This window comes from Salmo salar, chromosome 25 (genome assembly GCF_965601325.2).
Source record: "Salmo salar chromosome 25, fSalSal1, whole genome shotgun sequence".
Taxonomy (NCBI): Eukaryota; Metazoa; Chordata; class Actinopteri; order Salmoniformes; family Salmonidae; genus Salmo; species Salmo salar.
This window is the reverse complement of record NC_138315.1, coordinates 51,247,144-51,260,326: the sequence shown is the minus strand read 5'-3', so window position 1 is coordinate 51,260,326 and position 13,183 is coordinate 51,247,144.

Genomic DNA, 13,183 nt, shown 5'->3' with positions numbered 1-13,183 from the left:
ACCAGGACAGAGATGTCCCAGTGTGTCTCAGAGGAACCATGGACCAGGACAGAGATGTCCCAGTGTGTCTCAGAGGAACCAGGACAGAGATGTCCCAGTGTGTCTCAGAGGAAACATGGACCAGGACAGAGATGTCCCAGTGTGTCTCAGAGGAAACATGGACCAGGACAGAGATGTCCCAGTGTGTCTCAGAGGAAACATGGACCAGGACAGAGATGTCCCAGTGTGTCTCAGAGGAAACATGGACCAGGACAGAGATGTCCCAGTGTGTCTCAGAGGAACCAGGACAGAGATGTCCCAGTGTGTCTCAGAGGAACCATGGACCAGGACAGAGATGTCCCAGTGTGTCTCAGAGGAACCAGGACAGAGATGTCCCAGTGTGTCTCAGAGGAACCAGGACAGAGATGTCCCAGTGTGTCTCAGAGGAAACATGTACCAGGACAGAGATGTCCCAGTGTGTCTCAGAGGAAACATGTACCAGGACAGAGATGTCCCAGTGTGTCTCAGAGGAAACATGTACCAGGACAGAGATGTCCCAGTGTGTCTCAGAGGAACCATGGACCAGGACAGAGATGTCCCAGTGTGTCTCCAGAGGAACCATGGACCAGGACAGAGATGTCCCAGTGTGTCTCCAGAGGAACCATGGACCAGGACAGAGATGTCCCAGTGTGTCTCAGAGGAAACATGTACCAGGACAGAGATGTCCCAGTGTGTCTCAGAGGAAACATGTACCAGGACAGAGATGTCCCAGTGTGTCTCAGAGGAAACATGGACCAGGACAGAGATGTCCCAGTGTGTCTCAGAGGAAACATGGACCAGGACAGAGATGTCCCAGTGTGTCTCAGAGGAACCAGGACAGAGATGTCCCAGTGTGTCTCAGAGGAACCATGGACCAGGACAGAGATGTCCCAGTGTGTCTCAGAGGAACCAGGACAGAGATGTCCCAGTGTGTCTCAGAGGAACCAGGACAGAGATGTCCCAGTGTGTCTCAGAGGAAACATGTACCAGGACAGAGATGTCCCAGTGTGTCTCCAGAGGAACCATGTACCAGGACAGAGATGTCCCAGTGTGTCTCAGAGGAAACATGGACCAGGACAGAGATGTCCCAGTGTGTCTCAGAGGAAACATGGACCAGGACAGAGATGTCCCAGTGTGTCTCAGAGGAAACATGGACCAGGACAGAGATGTCCCAGTGTGTCTCAGAGGAAACATGGACCAGGACAGAGATGTCCCAGTGTGTCTCAGAGGAACCAGGACAGAGATGTCCCAGTGTGTCTCAGAGGAACCATGGACCAGGACAGAGATGTCCCAGTGTGTCTCAGAGGAACCAGGACAGAGATGTCCCAGTGTGTCTCAGAGGAACCAGGACAGAGATGTCCCAGTGTGTCTCAGAGGAAACATGTACCAGGACAGAGATGTCCCAGTGTGTCTCAGAGGAAACATGTACCAGGACAGAGATGTCCCAGTGTGTCTCAGAGGAAACATGTACCAGGACAGAGATGTCCCAGTGTGTCTCAGAGGAACCATGGACCAGGACAGAGATGTCCCAGTGTGTCTCCAGAGGAACCATGGACCAGGACAGAGATGTCCCAGTGTGTCTCCAGAGGAACCATGGACCAGGACAGAGATGTCCCAGTGTGTCTCAGAGGAACCATGGACCAGGACAGAGATGTCCCAGTGTGTCTCAGAGGAACCATGGACCAGGACAGAGCTTTCCCAGTGTGTCTCCAGAGGAACCATGGACCAGGACAGAGATGTCCCAGTGTGTCTCAGAGGAACCAGGACAGAGATGTCCCAGTGTGTCTCCAGAGGAACCATGCACCAGGACAGAGATGTCCAAGTGTGTCTCAGAGGAACCAGGACAGAGATGTCCCAGTGTGTCTCCAGAGGAACCATGTACCAGGACAGAGATGTCCCAGTGTGTCTCAGAGGAACCAGGACAGAGATGTCCCAGTGTGTCTCCAGAGGAACCATGTACCAGGACAGAGATGTCCCAGTGTGTCTCCAGAGGAACCATGTACCAGGACAGAGATGTCCCAGTGTGTCTCAGAGGAAACATATACCAGGACAGAGATGTCCCAGTGTGTCTCCAGAGGAACCATGTACCAGGACAGAGATGTCCCAGTGTGTCTCCAGAGGAACCAGGACAGAGATGTCCCAGTGTGACTCAGAGGAACCATGTATCAGGACAGAGATGTCCCAGTGTGTCTCAGAGGAACCAGGACAGAGATGTCCCAGTGTGTCTCAGAGGAACCATGTACCAGGACAGAGATGTCCCAGTGTGTCTCAGAGGAACCAGGACAGAGATGTCCCAGTGTGTCTCCAGAGGAACCATGTACCAGGACAGAGATGTCCCAGTGTGTCTCCAGAGGAACCATGTATCAGGACAGAGATGTCCCAGTGTGTCTCAGAGGAACCATGTACCAGGACAGAGATGTCCCAGTGTGTCTCAGAGGAACCAGGACAGAGATGTCCCAGTGTGTCTCAGAGGAACCATGTACCAGGACAGAGATGTCCCAGTGTGTCTCAGAGGAACCAGGACAGAGATGTCCCAGTGTGACTCCAGAGGAACCATGGACCAGGACAGAGATGTCCCAGTGTGTCTCCAGAGGAACCAGGACAGAGATGTCCCAGTGTGTCTCAGAGGAACCATGTACCAGGACAGAGATGTCCCAGTGTGTCTCCAGAGGAACCAGGACAGAGATGTCCCAGTGTGTCTCAGAGGAACCATGTACCAGGACAGAGATGTCCCAGTGTGTCTCAGAGGAACCAGGACAGAGATGTCCCAGTGTGTCTCCAGAGGAACCATGTATCAGGACAGAGATGTCCCAGTGTGTCTCAGAGGAACCATGTACCAGGACAGAGATGTCCCAGTGTGTCTCCAGAGGAACCATGTACCAGGACAGAGATGTCCCAGTGTGTCTCAGAGGAACCAGGACAGAGATGTCCCAGTGTGTCTCCAGAGGAACCATGGACCAGGACAGAGATGTCCCAGTGTGTCTCCAGAGGAACCATGTACCAGGACAGAGATGTCCCAGTGTGTCTCAGAGGAACCAGGACAGAGATGTCCCAGTGTGTCTCAGAGGAACCATGTACCAGGACAGAGATGTCCCAATGTGTCTCCAGAGGAACCATGTACCAGGACAGAGATGTCCCAGTGTGTCTCAGAGGAACCAGGACAGAGATGTCCCAGTGTGTCTCCAGAGGAACCATGGACCAGGACAGAGATGTCCCAGTGTGTCTCCAGAGGAACCATGTATCAGGACAGAGATGTCCCAGTGTGTCTCCAGAGGAACCATGTATCAGGACAGAGATGTCCCAGTGTGTCTCAGAGGAACCAGGACAGAGATGTCCCAGTGTGTCTCCAGAGGAACCATGTACCAGGACGAGATGTCCCAGTGTGTCTCCACAGGAAACAGTTACCAGGACAGAGATGTCCCAGTGTGTCTCAGAGGAACCAGGACAGAGATGTCCCAGTGTGTCTCCAGAGGAACCATGTACCAGGACAGAGATGTCCCAGTGTGTCTCAGAGGAACCAGGACAGAGATGTCCCAGTGTGTCTCCAGAGGAACCATGTACCAGGACAGAGATGTCCCAGTGTGTCTCAAAGGAACCAGGACAGAGATGTCCCAGTGTGTCTCCAGAGGAACCATGTACCAGGACAGAGATGTCCCAGTGTGTCTCCAGAGGAACCATGTACCAGGACAGAGATGTCCCAGTGTGTCTCAGAGGAACCAGGACAGCGATGTCCCAGTGTGTCTCCAGAGGAACCATGTACCAGGACAGAGATGTCCCAGTGTGTCTCCACAGGAACCATGTACCAGGACAGAGATGTCCCAGTGTGTCTCAGAGGAACCAGGACAGAGATGTCCCAGTGTGTCTCCAGAGGAACCATGGACCAGGACAGAGATGTCCCAGTGTGTCTCCACAGGAACCATGTACCAGGACAGAGATGTCCCACTGTGTCTCCAGAGGAACCAGGACAGAGATGTCCCAGTGTGTCTCCAGAGGAACCAGGACAGAGATGTCCCAGTGTGTCTCAGAGGAATCATGTACCAGGACAGAGATTTCCCAGTGTGTCTCCAGAGGAACCATGGACCAGGACAGAGATGTCCCAGTGTGTCTCCAGAGGAACCATGTACCAGGACAGAGATGTCCCAGTGTGTCTCAGAGGAACCAGGACAGAGATGTCCCAGTGTGTCTCCAGAGGAACCATGTACCATGACAGAGATGTCCCAGTGTGTCTCAGAGGAACCAGGACAGAGATGTCCCAGTGTGTCTCAGAGGAACCAGGACAGAAATGTCCCAGTGTGTCTCCAGAGGAACCATGTACCAGGACAGAGATGTCCCAGTGTGTCTCAGAGGAACCATGTACCAGGACAGAGATGTCCCAGTGTGTCTCAGAGGAAGCAGGACAGAGATGTCCCAGTGTGTCTCCAGAGGAACCATGTACCAGGACAGAGATGTCCCAGTGTGTCTCCAGAGGAACCAGGACAGAGATGTCCCAGTGTGTCTCCAGAGGAACCATGTACCAGGACAGAGATGTCCCAGTGTGTCTCCACAGGAACCATGTACCAGGACAGAGATGTCCCAGTGTGTCTCCAGAGGAACCATGTACCAGGACAGAGATGTCCCAGTGTGTCTCCAGAGGAACCATGTACCAGGACAGAGATGTCCCAGTGTGTCTCAGAGGAACCATGTACCAGGACAGAGATGTCCCAGTGTGTCTCCAGAGGAACCATGTACCAGGACAGAGATGTCCCAGTGTGTCTCCAGAGGAACCAGGACAGAGATGTCCCAGTGTGTCTCCAGAGGAACCATGTACCAGGACAGAGATGTCCCAGTGTGTCTCAGAGGAACCATGCACCAGGACAGAGATGTCCCAGTGTGTCTCAGAGGAACCAGGACAGAGATGTCCCAGTGTGTCTCCACAGGAAACATGTACCAGGACAGAGATGTCCCAGTGTGTCTCCAGAGGAACCATGTACCAGGACAGAGATGTCCCAGTGTGTCTCCAGAGGAACCAGGACAGAGATGTCCCAGTGTGTCTCCAGAGGAACCATGTACCAGGACAGAGATGTCCCAGTGTGTCTCCACAGGAACCATGTACCAGGACAGAGATGTCCCAGTGTGTCTCCAGAGGAACCATGTACCAGGACAGAGATGTCCCAGTGTGTCTCCAGAGGAACCATGTACCAGGACAGAGATGTCCCAGTGTGTCTCAGAGGAACCATGTACCAGGACAGAGATGTCCCAGTGTGTCTCCAGAGGAACCATGTACCAGGACAGAGATGTCCCAGTGTGTCTCCAGAGGAACCAGGACAGAGATGTCCCAGTGTGTCTCCAGAGGAATCATGTACCAGGACAGAGATGTCCCAGTGTGTCTCCAGAGGAACCATGTACCAGGACAGAGATGTCCCAGTGTGTCTCCAGAGGAACCATGTACCAGGACAGAGATGTCCCAGTGTGTCTCAGAGGAACCATGTACCAGGACAGAGATGTCCCAGTGTGTCTCCAGAGGAACCATGTACCAGGACAGAGATGTCCCAGTGTGTCTCCAGAGGAACCATGTACCAGGACAGAGATGTCCCAGTGTGTCTCCAGAGGAACCAGGACAGAGATGTCCCAGTGTGTCTCCAGAGGAATCATGTACTAGGACAGAGATGTCCCAGTGTGTCTCAGAGGAACCAGGACAGAGATGTCCCAGTGTGTCTCCACAGGAAACATGTACCAGGACAGAGATGTCCCAGTGTGTCTCAGAGGAACCATGTACCAGGACAGAGATGTCCCAGTGTGTCTCCAGAGGAATCATGGACCAGGACAGAGATGTCCCAGTGTGTCTCAGAGGAACCAGGACAGAGATGTCCCAGTGTGTCTCCAGAGGAACCATGGACCAGGACAGAGATGTCCCAGTGTGTCTCAGAGGAACCAGGACAGAGATGTCCCAGTGTGTCTCCAGAGGAACCATGTACCAGGACAGAGATGTCCCAGTGTGTCTCCAGAGGAACCATGTACCAGGACAGAGATGTCCCAGGGTGTCTCAGAGGAACCATGTACCAGGACAGAGATGTCCCAGTGTGTCTCCAGAGGAACCATGTACCAGGACAGAGATGTCCCAGTGTGTCTCCAGAGGAACCAGGACAGAGATGTCCCAGTGTGTCTCCAGAGGAATCATGTACCAGGACAGAGATGTCCCAGTGTGTCTCAGAGGAACCAGGACAGAGATGTCCCAGTGTGTCTCAGAGGAACCATGTACCAGGACAGAGATGTCCCAGTGTGTCTCCAGAGGAACCATGTACCAGGACAGAGATGTCCCAGTGTGTCTCCAGAGGAACCATGGACCAGGACAGAGATGTCCCAGTGTGTCTCAGAGGAACCAGGACAGAGATGTCCCAGTGTGTCTCCAGAGGAACCATGGACCAGGACAGAGATGTCCCAGTGTGTCTCCACAGGAACCATGTACCAGGACAGAGATGTCCCAGTGTGTCTCCAGAGGAACCATGTACCAGGACAGAGATGTCCCAGTGTGTCTCCAGAGGAACCATGTACCAGGACAGAGATGTCCCAGTGTGTCTCAGAGGAACCATGTACCAGGACAGAGATGTCCCAGTGTGTCTCCAGAGGAACCATGTACCAGGACAGAGATGTCCCAGTGTGTCTCCAGAGGAACCAGGACAGAGATGTCCCAGTGTGTCTCCAGAGGAATCATGTACCAGGACAGAGATGTCCCAGTGTGTCTCAGAGGAACCAGGACAGAGATGTCCCAGTGTGTCTCCACAGGAAACATGTACCAGGACAGAGATGTCCCAGTGTGTCTCAGAGGAACCATGTACCAGGACAGAGATGTCCCAGTGTGTCTCCAGAGGAACCATGTACCAGGACAGAGATGTCCCAGTGTGTCTCCAGAGGAACCATGGACCAGGACAGAGATGTCCCAGTGTGTCTCAGAGGAACCAGGGCAGAGATGTCCCAGTGTGTCTCCAGAGGAACCATGGACCAGGACAGAGATGTCCCAGTGTGTCTCCAGAGGAACCATGTACCAGGACAGAGATGTCCCAGTGTGTCTCAGAGGAACCATGTACCAGGACAGAGATGTCCCAGTGTGTCTCCAGAGGAACCATGTACCAGGACAGAGATGTCCCAGTGTGTCTCCAGAGGAACCATGTACCAGGACAGAGATGTCCCAGTGTGTCTCCAGAGGAACCATGTACCAGGACAGAGATGTCCCAGTGTGTCTCCAGAGGAACCAGGACAGAGATGTCCCAGTGTGTCTCCAGAGGAATCATGTACTAGGACAGAGATGTCCCAGTGTGTCTCAGAGGAACCAGGACAGAGATGTCCCAGTGTGTCTCCACAGGAAACATGTACCAGGACAGAGATGTCCCAGTGTGTCTCAGAGGAACCATGTACCAGGACAGAGATGTCCCAGTGTGTCTCCAGAGGAACCATGGACCAGGACAGAGATGTCCCAGTGTGTCTCAGAGGAACCAGGACAGAGATGTCCCAGTGTGTCTCCAGAGGAACCATGGACCAGGACAGAGATGTCCCAGTGTGTCTCAGAGGAACCAGGACAGAGATGTCCCAGTGTGTCTCCAGAGGAACCATGTACCAGGACAGAGATGTCCCAGTGTGTCTCCAGAGGAACCATGTACCAGGACAGAGATGTCCCAGGGTGTCTCAGAGGAACCATGTACCAGGACAGAGATGTCCCAGTGTGTCTCCAGAGGAACCATGTACCAGGACAGAGATGTCCCAGTGTGTCTCCAGAGGAACCAGGACAGAGATGTCCCAGTGTGTCTCCAGAGGAATCATGTACCAGGACAGAGATGTCCCAGTGTGTCTCAGAGGAACCAGGACAGAGATGTCCCAGTGTGTCTCAGAGGAACCATGTACCAGGACAGAGATGTCCCAGTGTGTCTCCAGAGGAACCATGTACCAGGACAGAGATGTCCCAGTGTGTCTCCAGAGGAACCATGGACCAGGACAGAGATGTCCCAGTGTGTCTCAGAGGAACCAGGACAGAGATGTCCCAGTGTGTCTCCAGAGGAACCATGGACCAGGACAGAGATGTCCCAGTGTGTCTCAGAGGAACCGGGACAGAGATGTCCCAGTGTGTCTCCAGAGGAACCATGTACCAGGACAGAGATGTCCCAGTGTGTCTCAGAGGAACCATGGACCAGGACAGAGATGTCCCAGTGTGTCTCCACAGGAAACATGTACCAGGACAGAGATGTCCCAGTGTGTCTCAGAGGAACCATGGACCAGGACAGAGATGTCCCAGTGTGTCTCCAGAGGAACCATGTATCAGGACAGAGATGTCCCAGTGTGTCTCCACAGGAAACATCTACCAGGACAGAGATGTCCCAGTGTGTCTCAGAGGAACCATGTACCAGGACAGAGATGTCCCAGTGTGTCTCCACAGGAAACATGTACCAGGACAGAGATGTCCCAGTGTGTCTCAGAGGAACCATGGACCAGGACAGAGATGTCCCAGTGTGTCTCCAGAGGAACCATGTACCAGGACAGAGATGTCCCAGTGTGTCTCAGAGGAACCAGGACAGAGATGTCCCAGTGTGTCTCCAGAGGAACCATGTATCAGGACAGAGATGTCCCAGTGTGTCTCCAGAGGAAACATCTACCAGGACAGAGATGTCCCAGTGTGTCTCCAGAGGAACCATGTATCAGGACAGAGATGTCCCATTGTGTCTCCACAGGAAACATGTACCAGGACAGAGATGTCCCAGTGTGTCTCCAGAGGAACCATGTACCAGGACAGAGATGTCCCAGTGTGTCTCCACAGGAAACATGTACCAGGACAGAGATGTCCCAGTGTGTCTCCAGAGGAACCATGTACCAGGACAGAGATGTCCCAGTGTGTCTCCAGAGGAACCAGGACAGAGATGTCCCAGTGTGTCTCCAGAGGAAACATGTACCAGGACAGAGATGTGCTGGGTTCTGTTCTACTAATGAGCAGCAAAGCAGCAGTAAGCAGCTTTATTTCTTTATTTATTGTATATTTTTATTCCACCTTTATTTAACCAGGTCGGCCAGTTGAGAACAAGTTCTCATTTACAACTGCGACCTGGACAAGTTAAAGCAAAGTAGTGTGACACAAACAACAACATCACAGAGTTACACATGGAAACAAACGTACAGTCAATAACACAATAGAAAAATCTATATACAGTGTGTGCAAATGGCGTGAGGAGATAAGGCAATAAATAGGCCATAGTAGCGAAGTAATTACAATTTAGCAAATTAACACTGGAGTGATAGATGTGCAGCTGATGATGTGCAAGTAGAGATACTGGTGTGCAAAAGAGCAAAAAAAGTAAATAAAAACAATATGGGGTTGAGGTAGGCAGTTGGATGGGCTATTTACAGATGGGCTGTGTACAGCTGCAGCGATCGGTAAGCTGCTCAGATAGCTGATGCTTAAAGTTAGTGAGGGAAATATAAGTCTCCAACTGCAGTGATTTTTGCAGTTCGTTCCGGCCAATGACAGCAGAGAACTGGAAGGAAAGGCGGCTAAAGGAGGTGCTGGCTGTGGGGATGACCAGTGAGATATACCTGCTGGAGCGCGTGCTACGGGTGGGTGCTGCTATGGTGACCAGTGAGCTGAGATAAGGCGGAGCTTTACCTAGTAAAGACTTATAGATGACCTGGAGCCAGTGGGTCTGGCGACGAATATGTAGCGAGGGCCAACCGACGAGAGCGTACAGATCGCAGTGGTGGGTGGTATATGGGGCTTTGGTGACAAAACAGATGGCACTGTGATAGACTGCATCCAGTTTGCTGAGTAGAGTGTTGTAGGCTATTTTGTAAATGACATCGCCGAAGTCGAGGATCGGTAGGATGGTCAGTTTTACGAGGGTATGTTTGGCAGCATGAGTGAAGGATGCTTTGTTGCGAAATAGGAAGCCGATTCTAGATTTAACTTTGGATTGGAGATGCTTGATGTGAGTATGGAAGGAGAGTTTACAGTCTTGCCAGACACCTAGGTATTTGTAGTTGTCCACATATTCTAAGTCAGAACCGTCCAGGGTAGTGATGCTAGTCGGGCGGGCGGGTGCGGGCAGCGATCGGTTTGAAGAGCATGCATTTAGTTTTACTAGCGTTTTAAGAGCAGTTGGAGGCCACGGAAGGAGTGTTGTATGGCATTGAAGCTCGTTTGGAGGTTTGTTAACACAGTGTCCAAAGAAGGACCAGATGTATAACAGAATGGTTTACCACCTAGGGACAACATTAACCTGGGAGTAATTAGAACTGTTACAGACTATACAGTGCTAGTGACCTCTGCAATGCTTTTCAGATCAGCATTACATCGATACAACACTAACGGAGTCATATTGGCATCTAACCAAGGAGTACAAGTCATCTGTGATCCTTAGATCAGGTTCACCATGTCTACATGTGAAAGAAAGGTTCAGAACGGAATCACTCTCTTTTAACTTTATGGTAAAAAAAAATCATTTGTATTGAGATGTGTGTTGTGTGGTTGTATTGCGATGTGTGTTGTGTGGTTGTATTGAGATGTGTGTTGTGTGGTTGTATTGCGATGTGTGTTGTGTGGTTGTATTGAGATGTGTGTTGTCCTGTGTGTACTGTCCTCTACTCTGTCTTGTCAATCAGTAGGGAGAAGTAGTTAAATCTCTCAGTTAGCCATACATGTAATTATAGCTTGACAAAACGTTACTAAATATGCCCTTCACTGGCTTTCTGGTTTTGTTTTTTCCGCCCCTTTCTGCTTTTGAAGGAGTTGTAATTGGTGGAGGCAGTGTGTCAGGATTAGAGGCTTGAAGCTTGAAACCCCAACACCCCGTGTGACCACATAGCCCCCCTCCTACCCCTCTCCACCTCCTCCTACCCCTCTCCACCTCTTCCTCCTCCTACCCCTCTCCACCTCTTCCTCCTCCTACCCCTCTCCACCTCCTCCTCCTCCTATCCCTCTCCACCTCCTCCTCCTCCTACCCCTCTCCACCTCCTCCTCCTCCTCCTACCCCTCTCCACCTCCTCCTCCTCCTCCTACCCCTCTCCACCTCTTCCTCCTCCTACCCCTCTCCACCTCCCCCTCCTCCCCCTCTCCACCTCTTCCTCTTCCTCCTCCTACCCCTCTCCACCTCTTCCTCCTCCTCCTCCTACCCCTCTCCACCTCCTCCTCCTCCTCCTACCCCTCTCCACCTCCTTCTACCCCTCTCCACCTCCTCCTCCTCCTCCTACCCCTCTCCACCTCCTCCTCCTCCTACCCCTCTCCACCTCCCCCTCCTCTTCCTACCCCTCTCCACCTCCTCCTCCTCCTACCCCTCTCCACCTCCTCCTCCTCCTACCCTCTCCACCTCCCCCTCCTCCTCCTACCCCTCTCCTCCTCCTCCTCCTCCTCCTCCTCCTCCTACCCCTCTCCACCTCCTCCTCCTCATACCCCTCTCCACCTCCTCCTCCTCCTCCTAACCCTCTCCACCTCCTCCTCCTCCTACCCTCTCCACGTCCCCCTCCTCCTCCTACCCCTCTCCCCCTCTCCCCCTCCTCCTCCTCCTCCTACCCCTCTCCACCTCCTCCTCCTCCTAACCCTCTCCCCCTCCTCCTCCTCCTACCCCTCCTCCCCTTCCCCTCCTCCTAACCCTCTCCACCTCCTCCTACCCCTCTCCACCTCCTCCTCCTTCTACCCCTCTCCACCTCCTCCTCCTCCTATCCCACTCCCCCTCCCCCTCCCGCTCCTACCCCTCTCCCCCTCCCCCTCCTACCCCTCTCACCCTCCCCTTCCCCCCCCACCCCTCTCCACCTCCTCCTCCTCCTATCCCACTCCCCCTCCCCCTCCCCCTCCCCCTCCTACCCCTCTCACCCTCCCCTTCCCCCCCACCCCTCTCCACCTCCTCCTCCTCCTATCCCACTCCCCCTCCCCCTCCCCCTCCCCCTCCTACCCCTCTCACCCTCCCCTTCCCCCCCCCCCACCCCTTTCCCCCTCCTCCCATGTTCAGAACCATGATCCGTCTCCTCTCTCTGTGGCCAGCCACGTTCAGAACCGTGATCCGTCTCCTCTCTCTGTTGCCAGCCACGTTCAGAACCGTGATCCGTCTCCTCTCTCTGTGGCCAGCCACGTTCAGAACCATGATCCGTCTCCTCTCTCTGTGGCCAGCCATGTTCAGAACCATGATCCGTCTCCTCTCTCTGTGGCCAGCCATGTTCAGAACCATGATCCGTCTCCTCTCTCTGTGGCCAGCCACGTTCAGAACCGTGATCCGTCTCCTCTCTCTGTGGCCAGCCATGTTCAGAACCATGATCCGTCTCCTCTCTCTGTGGCCAGCCATGTTCAGAACCATGATCCGTCTCCTCTCTCTGTGGCCAGCCACGTTCAGAACCATGATCCGTCTCCTCTCTCTGTGGCCAGCCATGTTCAGAACCATGATCCGTCTCCTCTCTCTGTGGCCAGCCATGTTCAGAACCATGATCCGTCTCCTCTCTCTGTGGCCAGCCACGTTCAGAACCATGATCCGTCTCCTCTCTCTGTGGCCAGCCATGTTCAGAACCATGATCCGTCTCCTCTCTCTGTGGCCAGCCATGTTCAGAACCGTGATCCGTCTCCTCTCTCTGTGGCCAGCCACGTTCAGAACCATGATCCGTCTCCTCTCTCTGTGGCCAGCCATGTTCAGAACCGTGATCCGTCTCCTCTCTCTGTGGCCAGCCACGTTCAGAACCATGATCCGTCTCCTCTCTCTGTGGCCAGCCACGTTCAGAACCATGATCCGTCTCCTCTCTCTGTGGCCAGCCATGTTCAGAACCATGATCCGTCTCCTCTCTCTGTGGCCAGCCATGTTCAGAACCATGATCCGTCTCCTCTCGCTGCAGCCTCTCTTCTAGCAGCATCCGGAAGCTGCTTCTCTCTCCTTCTTCCGCACCATATACTCTCCTCCTAACGTTGTACTATATGTATAATCAAGTCGTTTGGTGCACTTTATAAGGAGTAATTAAGATGAGGTATATTTGACTGGAGCCATAGTCTTAACGGTTGTGGTCACTGTCTCAGTAGTTTTTTCGCTTCATTCCTGTTCTGTCCCCCTTTTTCTCGCTGCTGATCTCAAAGGGCCTTCCTCTGATCTAGGGCTGTGTATAATGGGTCCATGTCTCTACCTTTCCTTTGACTTTCTGAGGTGGTTCTGTGGTTTGTTTGTACCGGTAATGACGGAAA